At 39.5% G+C, this 15130-nt stretch overlaps 1 pseudogene; it reads right to left on the bottom strand.

Moving 5' to 3' along the window:
* Positions 1-7487: 7487 nt before the first annotated feature.
* Positions 7488-13082, bottom strand: LOC135227685 (NADH-ubiquinone oxidoreductase chain 5-like; annotated as a pseudogene).
* Between the last annotated feature and the right edge of the window lie 2048 nt (positions 13083-15130).

Raw genomic sequence — 15130 nt, forward strand, 5'->3', positions numbered from 1 at the left:
TTTGCTAGGATTATAAAGATGGATAGTGTTGGTAAAATATAGATGGCTAGGTTCAAAAGGGTGAGGGTGGGGTTAAAGGTTAAAATAATGAGTATTCAGCCTGTGTGGGAGATTGATGAGTAGGCTAAGATTTTTCATAGTTGTGTTTGATTTAGGCCTCCTCATCCTCCAATTAGGATTGAAAGTAGGCCAGAGGGGCAGATTAGGTTAGTACTGGTGTAGGTGGCTATTTGATATAGTAGTGACAGTGGTGCTAATTTTTGTCAGGTTAGCAAGATCATTCCTGGTGTAAGTTTGACTCCTTGCGTTACTTCTGGGACTCAGAAGTGGAATGGGGCTGAGCCTAGTTTAATTATTAGGGCTATTAATGCTACATTTGATGCTACAGGGTTGGTCATTTTTGTAATTGATCGTTGTCCTGAGTATATTAAGTTAATTGTTAAAGCTATTATGAGCATCATAGATGCTATAGCTTGGGTTATAAAGTATTTTGTAGCGGCTTCTGTGGATCGTGGATTGGCTGTTTTTGTTAGAATAGGAATCATAGTAAGTATGTTCATTTCTAGTCCTATTCAGGCTGTTAGTCAATGGGAGCTTAATACGGTAATTAGTGTTCCTGCGAATAGTGTTGTTAGGATTAGGCTAAGAGTTAGTGGGTTTATTAGTACGGGAAGGGTACGAGCCGACATTTTCGGGGTATGGGCCCGATAGCTTAATTTAGCTGACCTTACTAGTAGGATGTAGTGTAACTGGTAGCACTGAGATTTTTGAATTCTCGAGTTTAGGTTCAATTCCTGTAGTTCTAGAAATAAGAGGGTTAAGACCTCTATAATTTACTCTATCAAAGTAATTCTTTTGTCAGACATATTTCTATATTTGTGGTGGAATGCATGCTAGTGAGATCAGGATTGAAATATGTCACATGCATAGGGCTAGGGTTAGTGGAAGGAAATTTTTTCAGAGGAGATATATTAGTTGGTCATATCGGAATCGTGGATAAGATGCTCGTACTCATAAAAAGCAGATAGTTAGAATAATGGTTTTTATAACAAAGTTAATAGTACTGATCTCTGGTACTTGAGGGTTACAAGAGGTTCCTAGGAATAGAATTACAGTAAGGGCATTTATTATGATAATGTTAGCATACTCAGCTATAAAAAATAAGGCAAAAGGGCCAGCTGAATATTCGACGTTGAAGCCAGAAACTAATTCTGACTCTCCTTCAGTTAAGTCAAATGGAGCTCGGTTAGTTTCTGCTAAGGTTGATGTGAATCATATCATTGTTAGAGGTCATACAGGAAAGATTAGTCATCGATGTTCTTGTGTTGTAGCGAAGGCAGTTAATGTGAAGGATCCATTTATTAGTACTATTGATAAAATAATAGTTGTTATGGAGACTTCATAGGAAATGGTTTGGGCTACTGCTCGCAAAGCTCCTATGAGGGCGTATTTTGAATTTGATGCTCAGCCTGATCACAGGATGGAATAGACTGTCAGACTTGATATTGCGAGAATGAATAGTAGGCTTAGATTTAAGTTGATTAGAGGATATGGTATTGGAAGAGGAGCTCATACAGTTAGGGCTAGAGTTAGGGCTAGGATTGGGGCGACGGTAAATAGGAATTTTGAGGAGGTTTGTGGGTAGATGGGTTCTTTGGTAAATAGCTTGATTGCATCTGCAACAGGTTGAAGAAGGCCGTAGGGTCCTACTACATTGGGGCCTTTATGAAGTTGTATATAGCCTAAGGCCTTTCGTTCAATTAGAGTAAGGAAGGCTCCTGCTAGGAGAATGGGTAGGGTTACTGTTAGGATGTTGATCAAGAACATTGCTAAGAAGAGGAGTTGAACCTCCTTGAGTAAAAGCTTAAGTTTTATGCAGTGACCAATCTTTGCTATCTTAACAAAATTAGCTTATCTAAATTGAGATCTATTCATAAATTTGGCTGAAGGCGTCTTGGTAAGATTGGCCTCATTTTCTTCTGTCCTTTCGTACTGGAAGAAATAAACTATAGATAGAAACCGACCTGGATTGCTCCTGTCTGAACTCAGATCACGTAGGACTTTAATCGTTGAACAAACGAACCCTTAATAGCGGCTGCACCATTAGGATGTCCTGATCCAACATCAAGGTCGTAAACCCTGCTGTCGATAGGGACTCTAGAGTAGGATTGCGCTGTTATCCCTAGGGTAACTTGTTCCGTTGATCAAGTATTGGGTCAATAAGTGATTAGTAAATTTTGACTTGTAGAGTCTGAATTAGAATATCGTTCGGAGGTTTTTTTCTTCTCCGAGGTCACCCCAACCAAAATTGTTAATTTATTATGCTACTTAGTTGTATCTTATAGACTTATAGGGTAGCAATTAAATTAGTTAATTTAAGCTCCATAGGGTCTTCTCGTCTTATATGTTTATTCTCGCCTCTTCACGAGAAGGTCAATTTCATTGATTAGAAGAAAGAGACAGTTAAACCCTCGTGTGGCCATTCATACAAGTCCCCAATTAAGGAACAAATGATTATGCTACCTTTGCACGGTCGGAGTACCGCGGCCGTTTAACACTTGGTCACTGGGCAGGCAGTGCCTCGAATACTAGTAATGCTCGAGGTGATGTTTTTGGTAAACAGGCGGGGTTTATGTTTGCCGAGTTCCTTTTACTTCTTTTAATCTTTCCCTTAAGCACACCTGTGTTGGATTAACAGTTAGTGTAATAAAAGTTTCATTTTTGTATTTAATTATTTGATTGTTAACTATCAGTGGGCATCCGATCTGATATAAGCTTATGCAGGGAGAAATACTTCTTATTACTTATACTAACATTATTTCTTCTATTGATATAGATTAGTCCAGTATTATGTTTAGGAGGTCATTGATTAATTTTGGGATTTTTTAGTTTGATTAGTTGTTGAGCTTTAACGCTTTCTTAATTGATGGCTGCTTCCAAGCCAACTATGAAATTAATGGCAAATTTACTCGCTAATTAAGGTTGTATCCTTGGTCAAAAGAGCTGTACCCCTTTTGAGTATCTCTAAAATTTACATTGGAATTGCTTTATTTTTGTGGTAAATTTTGGGTAGAACTGAAATTCTATTTCTGGACAACCAGCTATCATCAGGCTCGATTGGTATTTCACCTCTATCTGTAAGTTTTTTCACTATTTTGCCACATAGATGAATTGATCCTGGAGATTACTATCAGATAGCTCGTCTGATTTCGGGGTTTCTGGCTAGAGTTCTCTATGTCAGGTTTTTTCTAGTTAATTCATTATGCAAAAGGTAAAGGGGTTAATCCTTGCTATTTTTCACTATTAAACTGTCTTTCATCATTCCTTTGCGGTACTATCTCTATTGCGCCTTAGTAAAATTTCTATCTCCTATACTTTTTGATAAGTAAATGTTTTAATTTAATGTACTGTGAGAGTTGTGTGTAAGGTTGGTAGGGCTAGATTTAGTTCAAAGTGATCATTGTAAATGAGGTCTTCTAGGTGTAAGCCAGATGCTTTTTGTTAAGCTACACTTTGAGTTACCCAAGCACGCTTTCCAGTACGCTTACCTTGTTACGACTTGTCTCCTCTTGTATTTGTTTTAATCCGTAATATGGTTGTCTGATATGGAAGTACTTGAGGAGAATGATGGGCGGTGTGTACGCTCTTCATGGCCTTGTTCAATTAAGCTCTCTATTCTTGGTTTACTACTAAATTCGCCCTCAACCACTCGTTTCAGGGTGATATCCGTTTATCTGTTCTATAATAGAAAATGTAGCCCATCTTTGACCATCACGTAGGCGACACCTCGGCCTAACTTTTTCATGAGTTACGGTTAAGCTCACTTTTGTGCCCTATAGGGGTTTGCTGAAGATGGTGGTATATGGATTGAATTAGAAAGTGACGGTAAGATATATCGGGGTTCATCGGTTACGAGACAGGCTCCCCTAGGTGGATATAAAGCACCGCCAAGTCCTTTAAGTTTTAAGCTCTGGCTAGTAGTTCTCTGGCGGATAGCTTTGTAAAGGTAGCTATCAAAGTTTAGGGCTAGGCATAGTGAGGTATCTAATCTCAGTTTGTACCCTAGCTATCGTATGTTTAGGATTATTAAAGTCACTTTCGTAGGTTATTTATGTCTTATCTTGAGCTTTAAACAGCTTGTATAAGATTTAACTTTATTTTCTTGTTTCTTCTAATACGCTTTACGCCGTGTGCTTATTAATTTGGACTAATCGTATGGCCGCGGTTGCTGGCACGAAATTGACCAGTCCTTTGTTAGGATAACTTAGTCTAACTTTTGTTAATTGCTAAATATTTACTACTGCTGTTTCCCGTGGGGGTGTGGCTAGGCGAGACGTCATGAGCTACATTTGGAGTGTGTGCTTGATGCCAGCTCTCTTTGATCAGTAATGATTTAGAAGGCGTATTCACTGGCGGGCGGATACTTGCATGTATAAGTTTCCTAATAACCAATAAGAAGGCCGGGACCAAACCTTTGTTGTTTATGGAGCTGGGTTAACTCGTCTAGGTATTTTCAGTACCTTGCTTTTGTTTTAAGCTACATTAACGAGATGGGGTAGGATTTTATAAGAAACGCGTCTCCGGGTTTTTTTTTTTCAAATCTAGGAACATGGCTCTTGAAAAGAAAATAAATTTTTTTAAGTAATACGTTGGTATCGAAGGCAAAAGAATTTGCTTTCACCCCTATGTAACTAGTTATGCCTCCCATTTATGCTCTTAGTTTCATCTATAGTATAGTCCTGCTTTTGGGGTTTGACAGGACAAAAAAATATACCTATAGAAATTGAGCTAAGAGTAACTAAGGGGGGTAAGGGGGGCTTGTAGAGATAGTTACATAGTGGTTATGCGTATGCGTGTGCGTGTGCGTATGCGTACGCGCGTACGCTGGGAATTTAGGTTTGAAAAATTTTATGTCCTCCGAGCATTGACTGAATAATACCCCATATATTACCATGCCAGATCTTAATACTCAATTTAAGCTCAGCTACAAGTTGCTTGACTGTGTTAGGGCCTCAGACGGCCATAGCTGAATCACAGCATCCCCAAAATTAAAAAGATACCAAACGCATGACACCAGAGTTATGTTTTGATCATGGGCTAATTAGTCATTAATCCATCGAGATGTCTTATTTAAGAGGAAAGAATGGGCGATTTTAGGTGAGATGGTCCTGAAGAAAGAACCAGATGCCAGGTATAGATCCAGTATAGAAACCCCCACAATTGATGGGCCCGGAGAGAGAAGAGGGACACGAAGATGGGCGGGTTGATGGTTTCTTGGAGGTAGGTAGTCGAGATACAACCGTTGGAGGTGATATGCATGGTGACTAGAGATTTCTCAGTGATGTGCTATGTACGATCAAGAGCTTTAATGTGCTATGTAAGACTATGGTTTATCGTAGGTGAATAATATCCATGGGTTAGAACATGACCTGGGAATCTACATGAAATGACTTGACACATTGACTAAACAGTACTTGCTTATAAGCATGGGGTAAATAATGTGATGCACGATTATACATAGTATGGTTTATGTAAGATTAAACATAGTTAGTATTATATATCATTATATATGGGGACGAGCATTTAATGCACGATGTACATAGCGGGTTGATTTGCTTGCAGGGAATAGTTTAAGAAGAATTTCAGTTTTGGGTATTGATAGGGAGGTAAGTGGGCCTCTTCCCCGAATACCCTTAGAAAATGGTTTTCATTTATGGCTTGCAAGACCATTGTAATGTCTTATACTATAGGGGTTATTTAATGAGGTGGTTTTCGATTATTCCTGCAATTGGTAGGAAGGCTAGAATAATAGAGAAGTATAGAATTGAGGCTATTTGACCGATAGCGATGTAAGGATATTCTACTGGTTGGCTGCCAATTCATGTAAGTATTAGTAGGTCTATTGTTAGAGCTCAGAATAGGATTTGGCTGAGAGGTCGGAGTATCATACTTCGATGTTTGGATGTGTGGAGAAGTGGTATTAATCCTAGGATTAGGATTGATAGGAGTAGGGCTAAGACACCTCCTAGTTTGCTTGGGATGGATCGTAGGATGGCGTAAGCAAAGAGAAAGTATCACTCTGGTTTGATGTGTGGGGGAGTATTTAGTGGGTCGGCTGGCATATAGTTATCAGGGTCTCCTAGTGTGTCTGGAGACAGTAGGGCTAAGAGTAGAAGAAGTAGGATTAGGATAAGTAGTCCTAAGAAATCTTTGATAGTGTAGTATGGGTGAAAGGGGATTTTATCTGAGTCTGAGGTGAGGCCTAGTGGGTTATTTGAGCCTGTTTCGTGAAGGAAGGTTAGGTGTACTCCTGCTAGTGCAACTATGGCAAATGGAAGAATAAAATGAAGAGCGAAAAATCGATTTAGAGTTGCCTTATCTACCGAAAAGCCCCCTCAGATTCACTCTACTAGGTCTGTGCCGATGTAAGGGATTGCTGAGAAGAGGTTAGTAATTACGGTTGCTCCTCAAAATGATATATGTCCTCACGGAAGGACATATCCTATGAAGGCAGTAGCTATAGTAATTAGTAGTAGTATAATGCCAGTGTTTCAGGTTTCTGAGTATAGGTAGGATCCATAGTAGATGTTTCGCCCAATGTGTGTATACAGGCAGAGGAAGAAGATGGATGCTCTGTTTGAGTGTAGTTGTCGAATAATTCAGCCATAGTTGACATCTCGGCAGATATGGGATATAGATGAAAATGCGGTTATTGTGTCAGGTATGTAGTGTATGGCTAGGAATAATCCTGTTAGGATTTGGATAATCAGGCATGCTCCTAGTAGTGAGCCGAAATTTCATCATGCTGAGATATTAGATGGGGTAGGTAGATCAATAAAAGATTTATTGATGATTTTAAATAGAGGGTGAGATTTTCGGATGTGAGTCATTAATTGGTTATTTCTGTAGTTGAAATACAACGATGGTTTTTCAGATAGTTAGTCATGGTAGGAGTCCATGTGGAAATAATGATGTATATTGTTTTTATTATGAGTGTGCTTTATGTAGTAGGTTTTATTGGTTTTTCATCTAAGCCCTCTCCTGTTTATGGGGGAATGAGCTTAGTTGTGAGTGGAGGCTTGGGATGTGGAATTATTATAAGTTCTGGGGGGTCCTTCTTAGGGTTGGTTGTATTTTTAGTATATTTGGGTGGGATGGTGGTAGTTTTTGGTTATACTATCGCTATGGCTACTGAAGAGTATCCTGAGACTTGGGGATCAAATGTTGTAGTTTTGAGTGCATTTTTAGTAGGTTTGTTAATGGAGATTTTTATGATTATGTGGTTATTTAGTGGTGAGTATGAATTAGTGGGTTTTTATTTTGGTGGTTTGAAAGGTCTCATAGTTTTTGGCGAAGGGGTTTTTGAGTGTGTACGTGAGGATTATTCTGGGGGAGCGTCTTTATATAGTTATGGGTTTTGATTTTTGGCCATGGCTGGGTGAATGTTGTTTGTTAGTATTTTTATCGTTATTGAGGTTACTCGAAAGCGTTATAGGGCAATTAGTAAGCCTAGTGTAATTGATAGGAGGAATGATAGGAAATAGGGTTTTATTAGGCCTTTTTGGTTAGATACCAGGCTGGCGGCTGTTTTTTGTATAGTTATTAGGTTTTTGGGAATTATTTTTTCTAGTCAAATTGAGTCTATGATAGTTGTTGCTAGGTTTTGGCTTATGGTAAGGCCTAGATAGGGTAGAATCTGATGAATGGTAGTCGGGTGGTACCCTAATGTATTTGAGAATTTGTGCATACGTGATGGTTGTTTAAATATCAAGTTGCGTGTTATGTTGTTAAGTTCTGTTGCTACTGTAAATTCTAGTAGAGTAACTGCTAGGGCTGTAAGTTTTAAATGTGGAGGTATAGTTATTTGGGGTGTTGTGTGTGGGATAGTATTTATTGAGATGAGGAAGCCCATGAAAATACTGCCTAGCATTAGTCGTTTAATGGGATTAACGAGGTATGGGTTGTTTTCGTTAATTTGGGTTAGTGTAGAGTATCGTGGTTGTCCAAGGAGAGCAAAGAAAATGATTCAGGTGCTATAACTTGCCGTTATGGATACGGCAATGAGGGTAATTAATAGTGCTCAGGCGTTGGTGTGGGATATGTTAGCAGTTTCAATGATTGGGTCTTTTGAGTAGAACCCTGTTAGGAATGGCATGTCGGTGAGTGCTAAATTGCCAATAATGACAGCTGTTGAAGTAATGGGCATTGTTTTATAGAGTCCCCCTATTTTGTGGATGTCTTGTTCGTTGTTTAGGTTGTGAATGATAGAACCAGAGGATAGGAATAGTATTGCTTTGAAGAATGCGTGTGTGCATGTGTGAATGAAGGCTAGATGTGGCTGATTAATCCCGATAGTTACCATTATTAGGCCTAGTTGGCTGGAAGTGGAGAGTGCAATAATTTTTTTGATGTCATTCTGTGTGAGAGCACAGGTAGCTGTAAATAAAGTGGTGATGGCCCCTAGGCATAGTGTTAAAGTTTGAATAGTGGAGTTGTTTTCTATTAGTGGGTAAAAGCGGATAAGAGTGAATACTCTGGCTATAACTATTGTACTGGAGTGAAGGAGTGCCGATACTGGGGTGGGACCTTCTATAGCTGATGGAAGTCATGGATGAAGTCCGAATTGGGCTGATTTTCCTGCTGAGGCTAGAAGAAGACCTAGTAGTGGAAGTGTACTGTTTTTAGGGTCAGTTAAAAAGATTTGTTGGAATTCTCAGGAATTTAGATGGATAATAAACCAGGCTATTATTATAATAAAACCTACATCGCCAATACGGTTATAAAGTATTGCTTGTAGAGCTGCTGTATTAGCGTCTGCTCGTCCATGTCATCAGCTGATTAATAGGAAAGATATAATGCCAACTCCTTCTCAGCCTATAAATAGTTGTAGTAAATTGTTAGCGCTCACCAAGATTAGTATGGTGATCAGAAATAGCAGGAGGTATTTGAAGAAGTGGTTGATATGGGGGTCTGAGTATATATATCATAGTGAAAATTCTATGATTGATCACGTGATGAAAAGTGCGATTGGTATAAATATTAGAGAAAAGAAGTCTAATTTAAAGCTTAGGGATAATTTTAGGGTATGAATTGTTATTCAATGTCAGTTGGAAATATAGGCTTCTTGGTTAGATTGAATAAATAATAGAGTTGGAATTAGGCTAATTACGAAAGCGTAAGTTATGGCTGTTTTGGTGAGATGTGGGAAACAATTTGTTTTGTTGTTTTGTAGTAATGTTGTGATAATAGGTAGGGTTACGATGATTAGTGATGTTAATGTTAAAGTTGAGATTAGGTTGATTACTTTTATCTGGAGTTGCACCAGTTTTTTGGTGCCTAAAACCAATGGGTAGCTCTTGCCCTTTAAAAGTTAAGAAAGCCACGTTGTTAGATGGGGTATAAGGGATTAGCAGTTCCTTAATTCTTTCTTGGTAGACAAAGAGGATTAAATTCTTATTTATAGGCCCACAATCTAATGTTTTGGTTAAACTATGTCTACAATATGTTAATTCTAGGATGATCTTGGGATTTAGAGAAAGGAGTAGTAGGGGCAGAAGATGGAGGGTCATTAAGGTGTTTTCTCGGGTAAATGAAGGTTTAATAGATTTAGCGTGATGTGATGTTTCTCCTCGTTGAGTTGTGGTTATTATGTGGAGAGTATATATTGTAGTGATTAACACTTCTAGTCCTATGGGAAAAATGGTGAGATTGGATCATGAAAATGATGTTGTGATAATGAGTAGTTCTCCAATTAGATTAATGGTGGGTGGTGGAGCTATGTTAATTAAGCTGGCTAGTAGTCATCATGTAGCTATTGATAAAGTCTTTCTTCTTGATACAATTTCCACATTGAACTCCAGGGTGTCCACTCTCTCCTTTCTGTCATCTGTCATCCATCCACACTGTTCTTTCTCAGACTCCTTTGCTCCTCAGTGCTCAGTCCTTGGGCTTCTTCTGCTCTCCAACTATTTAGTCCTCATTTTTGTAGTTGACAGATTTAAATCCCCATGCCATATCTGATCCCAGAATGTAGAACTCATAAATCCAATGTTCTATTTGACAGCCACATGTGGAGGTCCAGTATACATCTCACACTTAAAACATTCAGAATAAAATGCCTAATGTTCATGCCCAAACCCACTTCTCCCACAGCGTTCCCTTGATAAATAAATGTCAAGTCTACCCTTCTGGTTACTTAGAGCAAAGACTTGGTGTCATTTTAAGATCTACTTTTCATCTCACACTCTTTGTCACAACCATCAGCATATTGCTATCTCTATTTCCAAAATAGATCTCTCTTCACCTCCTTCACTTTGACCACCATCCACCAAAGCAATCACTGTCTCCAGCCAGGATGATAGTAATGGCCTCCTAACTGGTATCTCTTTTGTATTGCACACTACAAATTAAATCATATCCTCCATTCAAAACTGTCTAGTTATTATCACATCATTCAAAGTAAAACACAAATCCTTGGAGTAGCCTGCAAAATCCTAAAAAATAGACCCCCTCATTATTTTTTTTGACTTTATGTCCCACGTATTTCCTCCTCACAACTCTACTCCAGCAACACTGGCTTCCTTGCTTCTCTCCCAATATGCTGGTTATATTTCTGCTCAGAAGTTTGCTGTTTTCTCTAACTAGGACACTATTTCCTGGAGATATTCCTGTGGTTCATTACCTCCCCAAGATTAAGACTATGATCTGATCATACTTTCTCAGGGCAGTCTTCCCTCACCATCTATTGTAGATAAATTGCAAAAACATCCTCAATTCTTTATTCCTGCCTGTATCCATGCTTTTTCGCAACATGACTTTGTATCTCCTCCTACCAGGAGTTAGGGGTTATTTATCCTCCCTTTGAATATGAGCTGCTTTTGTGAATTGTGTTGATCTATAGACTGAAGCAACCTTCACAGAATGCAGAAAATCATACCAGTATTGAGTCTAGGCTTCAAGAAGCCTTGTGCGCTCTTATTTTCTCACTTGGAATCCTGTCAACTGCCATCAGAACAAGCTAGGCTTAGTCTGCCAGTTGATGAGGGAGGTATGGCCCACTCACCCCAATAACCCCAGCTGATGGCCAGTCAACTCTAAACATGTAAAAGACACAAAACTCTCATGAGCCTTTCTACATCAGCTAGCATGCAGCTGACATCATCCTACTTTTAATGGCTACTCACTCTCCCAGCAAGCTCTTATCTCCTCCCCTGCTTTAGTTTTCTTCATAGCACTGACGAAAAATAGCAAATATTTTATTTATGCAAGTATTGATTGTCTCTCCCAACTAGAATGAAAGGAATATTTTAATGCTTGATACCTAGTAAGCCTCCAATAAATATGTCTTGAATGAATGAATCAATACTTTAAAAATATTTCTCATGTTAGAGGAAAGGCCTTGTTATGTAAGAGTATTCAGAGTGTGCTGATCACATCTGCTGAGCTCTTACCTGAAGCAAAATTTCATTAATCTATGAATTTCATAATAGTACTTTAGAAAACAACTGTTATTGTTGATTTGATTCTGACTCAACAGCAACCCTATAGGAGAGAGTAGAACTGCCCCATAAGGTTTCTGAGAAGCAGCTGATGGACTATAACTGCTGACGTTTTGGTTAAAAGCCAAACTCTTAGCCTCTGCACTACCAGGACTCCATTTTCATAATAATATTAGTGGAGAAATAATACTAGAATGCCAAGAGCTTTTCTATTATTACATGAGACCAGCACGTTCATTCAAATTACCGCAGACTAAAGAAACATGGGGGCAGTGGTACTTTAGTGGTAGAATTCTTGCCTTCCGTGTGGGATGCTCGGGTTCGATTGTTGGCCAGTGCACCTCATGTGCGTCCACCAAGTTGCATGTTGCAGTGATGCTAAACAAGAGCTTCAAGACTGAGATAATCTAGGAAGAAAGACCTGGTGAGCTATTTCTGATAAATCAATCGATGAAAACCCTATGGATCACCAAGGTCTGATCCCATTGTGCATGAGGTCTCCGTGGATCGGGGGCCAATCTGACAGCAGCTGAAAAGAAAGAACCATGATATCCTTCAGTTAGCAAATTAGGCTCTGGTGCCCAAAATATGAATAAAGAGAAAGTTGGCAATTAATGAAAAAATGACATGGGAAAACTGTCAAATATTTCTAGAGTGATACGGTTAGTGAATTAGAGACTTGCCTTTGGAAGAATGAGGTGCTACTGAAAAAAAAATGGAGAAAAGGGCAGTAAAATAAGAGCTAGAGTGGGAAACCACTTTCGGATACAAAGATCAGAGAAGCATGGCTGGGAAAGAGGACACGTGGAAAGAAACAGAAAGAGGAATACTCTCTTCTTTGAGGGAAGTTTTGAATATGAAGAGTCAAGGGTTTAATATTGGGAAGGTCAAGATTAGGGGGTGTATGGTAAGTGCAGAGAAAAGAAGAAGACGAAGTGAATAAGGAAATAAAATTGGAACTTTGCAGAGTGAAGGAGTTACAAAGAAAAGAAAATCGATCTTTCAAGGTGTAAAACTCTCTGAACCTTATGCCAGATCAGTCATGTGGTCCTGTCCATGTGAAGCATGCAGGCTCCTGTGATATGACAACTCCTGATAAAGTCTATAAAAGATTTTTGCAGCATTTTAACAGTAATCTCAGACAAAAGGGGCTAAAAAATCCACGTCCCTTCATTTTCTCCTGGGCCTTGCAAACACCCCAGGAATTAGTTAGGAGATGCAGCCTAAGGGGCAGACAGAGGAAGCATGCAGCTTCAGGGCTGAGGAGAAAGGAAACAGCTGGTGCAGTGAAGACTCACTGGCCTACAACCTGGGGTAGGAGGTTTTTGTTCCGGGCTGCAGCACTGTGGGAGGAGAGCTATTACGTTGTTGACAGTAATAAAGTGCCACTTCCTCAGCCTGGAGGTTTCTGATGGTGAGAATGAAGATTGTCCCAGATCCAGTGCCATGGAACTGGTCGGGGTCCCCAGATCCCCAGGTGGATGCATTGTAGATGAGCAGCTTAGGAGCCTGTCCTGGTTTCTGCTGGTACCAGGCTAAGTAGCTACTAATACTCTGGCTGGCCTTGCAGTTGATGGTAGCCATTTCCCCTGGACGCAGCCAAGGAGGCTGGAGACTGAGTCAGCACAACGCCCCCACTGGAACCTGAAATCGCAAATGGACAATTAGCTCACATACATACCTATACACATTTTATCATACATACATTAAAATATCCCATTTTCAATGTGCTTTCTAGTGATAATGTGTTTTAGCACATAACTGAGTCCATTTTGAAAATAGCCATCATTTCCCTCTACATATTGAAATCATTTTTCAGTTCTGCAAAGATGCTATTTTAGAAGGATTGAGGTAGTTTTAAGCTTCTCACCAGAGACCCAGAGCAACAGGGACATGAGGACCAGAGTCTGTGGCACCATCTTGCTACCCCTGCCTGCCTGATGCAGATCAGCTCACATTACAAAGGCCCTGTTTATAATACCTGAGTAGCCAGCCTGGGTGTGGAGGGGCCTATGCAAAGCAGTCAGTGAGCATGGAACCAAACTGCATGGGCAATAGGTTGTGAGAGTAACCAATGTAAATCAAGAACCAAAAATATCATCACAAAGTGTAATTCAATGAATAGAAAAGACAGAAGTCAACTTATAAGCTATAGAGTCAACTTAGAAGCTCGAAGGCTGCAGATGGCTAAATGATCTTGTTAAAAGCCCCTATTTTAAATAAAAAATTTTATTAAATGTATTCAGGGTCCATATATGATGGGCCAGATTCCTGATCTTCTTGCAGGGTTACATGTTATTGTCATATATATTTTCAGAAGACTTGGTGGTGCAGAGGTTAAGTGCACATTATTTTATTTCATACAACTCATAGACATCCATACTTCATCCCATATTTTACTTCATTTCTTACTACAACTCTGAATTAGCTATCTATTGTGTAACAAGTTACCCCAAAATCCTGCAACTTAAAACAACAATCAGCATTTATTTTCCCACACTTTTTCTTTGAGTCAGGAATTTGGGAATGGCTTAGCTGGTTGCTTCTGGCTGGCTCAAGATTTCTCATGAGGTTGCTATCAAGATGTCCTCCAGACCTGCAGTCATCTGAAGGCTGAACTGGAAGCTTTCAAGGTGACCCATTCTTATGTTGGCAAGTTAAGGTTAGCCATTGGCGAGGGACCTCAGATTCTCACCATGTGAACCTGTCCATAGGGTTGTTTGAGTGTTCTCACAACATGGCATTTGCCCTCTCTTAGAGTAAATTATCCAAGGGAAAATAGGCAGAAATCACAATGTCTTTAAAGACCTAGCCTCAGAAGTCACACACTATCATTTCCTCAATATTGTATTGCCTATATAGGTTAGTGCTATTTGGTGCGGACATTGTTGTTGTTAGGTATCATTGAGTTGACTCCAACTCAGAAAGACTTTATGTATGACAGAACAAAACATTGCAGGAACCTGCATCATCTTCAAGATGGTTGGTATGTTTGAGTCCATTGTTGTGGCAATTGCATCTATCTGTTTTGTTGATTGTTTCCTTCATTTTCACTAACCCTCTATTTTACCAACCCTGATGTCCTTTTCTAACAAGTGGTCTTTCCTGTTAACATGTTCAAAGTAAGCAAGATGAAGTCTCATCATTCTCACTTCTAAAGAGCATTCTGGTTTTATTTCTTCTAAGACTTATTAACTCATTCTTCTGGGAGTCCATGGTATATTCAATATTCAGTATTCTCCAACACCACAATTCAAATGTGTCAATTCTTCTTCTGTCTTTGTTATTCATTGCCCAGCTTTCCCATGCATATGAGGTGATTGAAAAGACCAAAGCTTTAGTCAGGTGCACCTTAGTCACCAATGCGACATCTTTGCTTTTTAGAACTTTAAAGAGGTCTTTAGAGGCAGATTTGCCCAATTCAATACAATGTTTGATTTTTTGACTGCTCTCTCCATGGAGGAAACCCTGGTGGTGTAGCGGTTAAGTGTTACGGCTGCTAACCAAAAGGTTGGCAGCTCGAATCCGCCAGGTGCTCCTTGGAAACTCTATGGGGCAGTTCTGCTCTGTCCTATAGGGTTGCTACGAGTTGGAATCGAGTTGGTGGCAGTGGGTTTGGTTTTTTTTTGGGA

The sequence above is a fragment of the Loxodonta africana genome, chromosome 15, assembly GCF_030014295.1.
Source record: "Loxodonta africana isolate mLoxAfr1 chromosome 15, mLoxAfr1.hap2, whole genome shotgun sequence".
NCBI classification, from domain to species: Eukaryota; Metazoa; Chordata; class Mammalia; order Proboscidea; family Elephantidae; genus Loxodonta; species Loxodonta africana.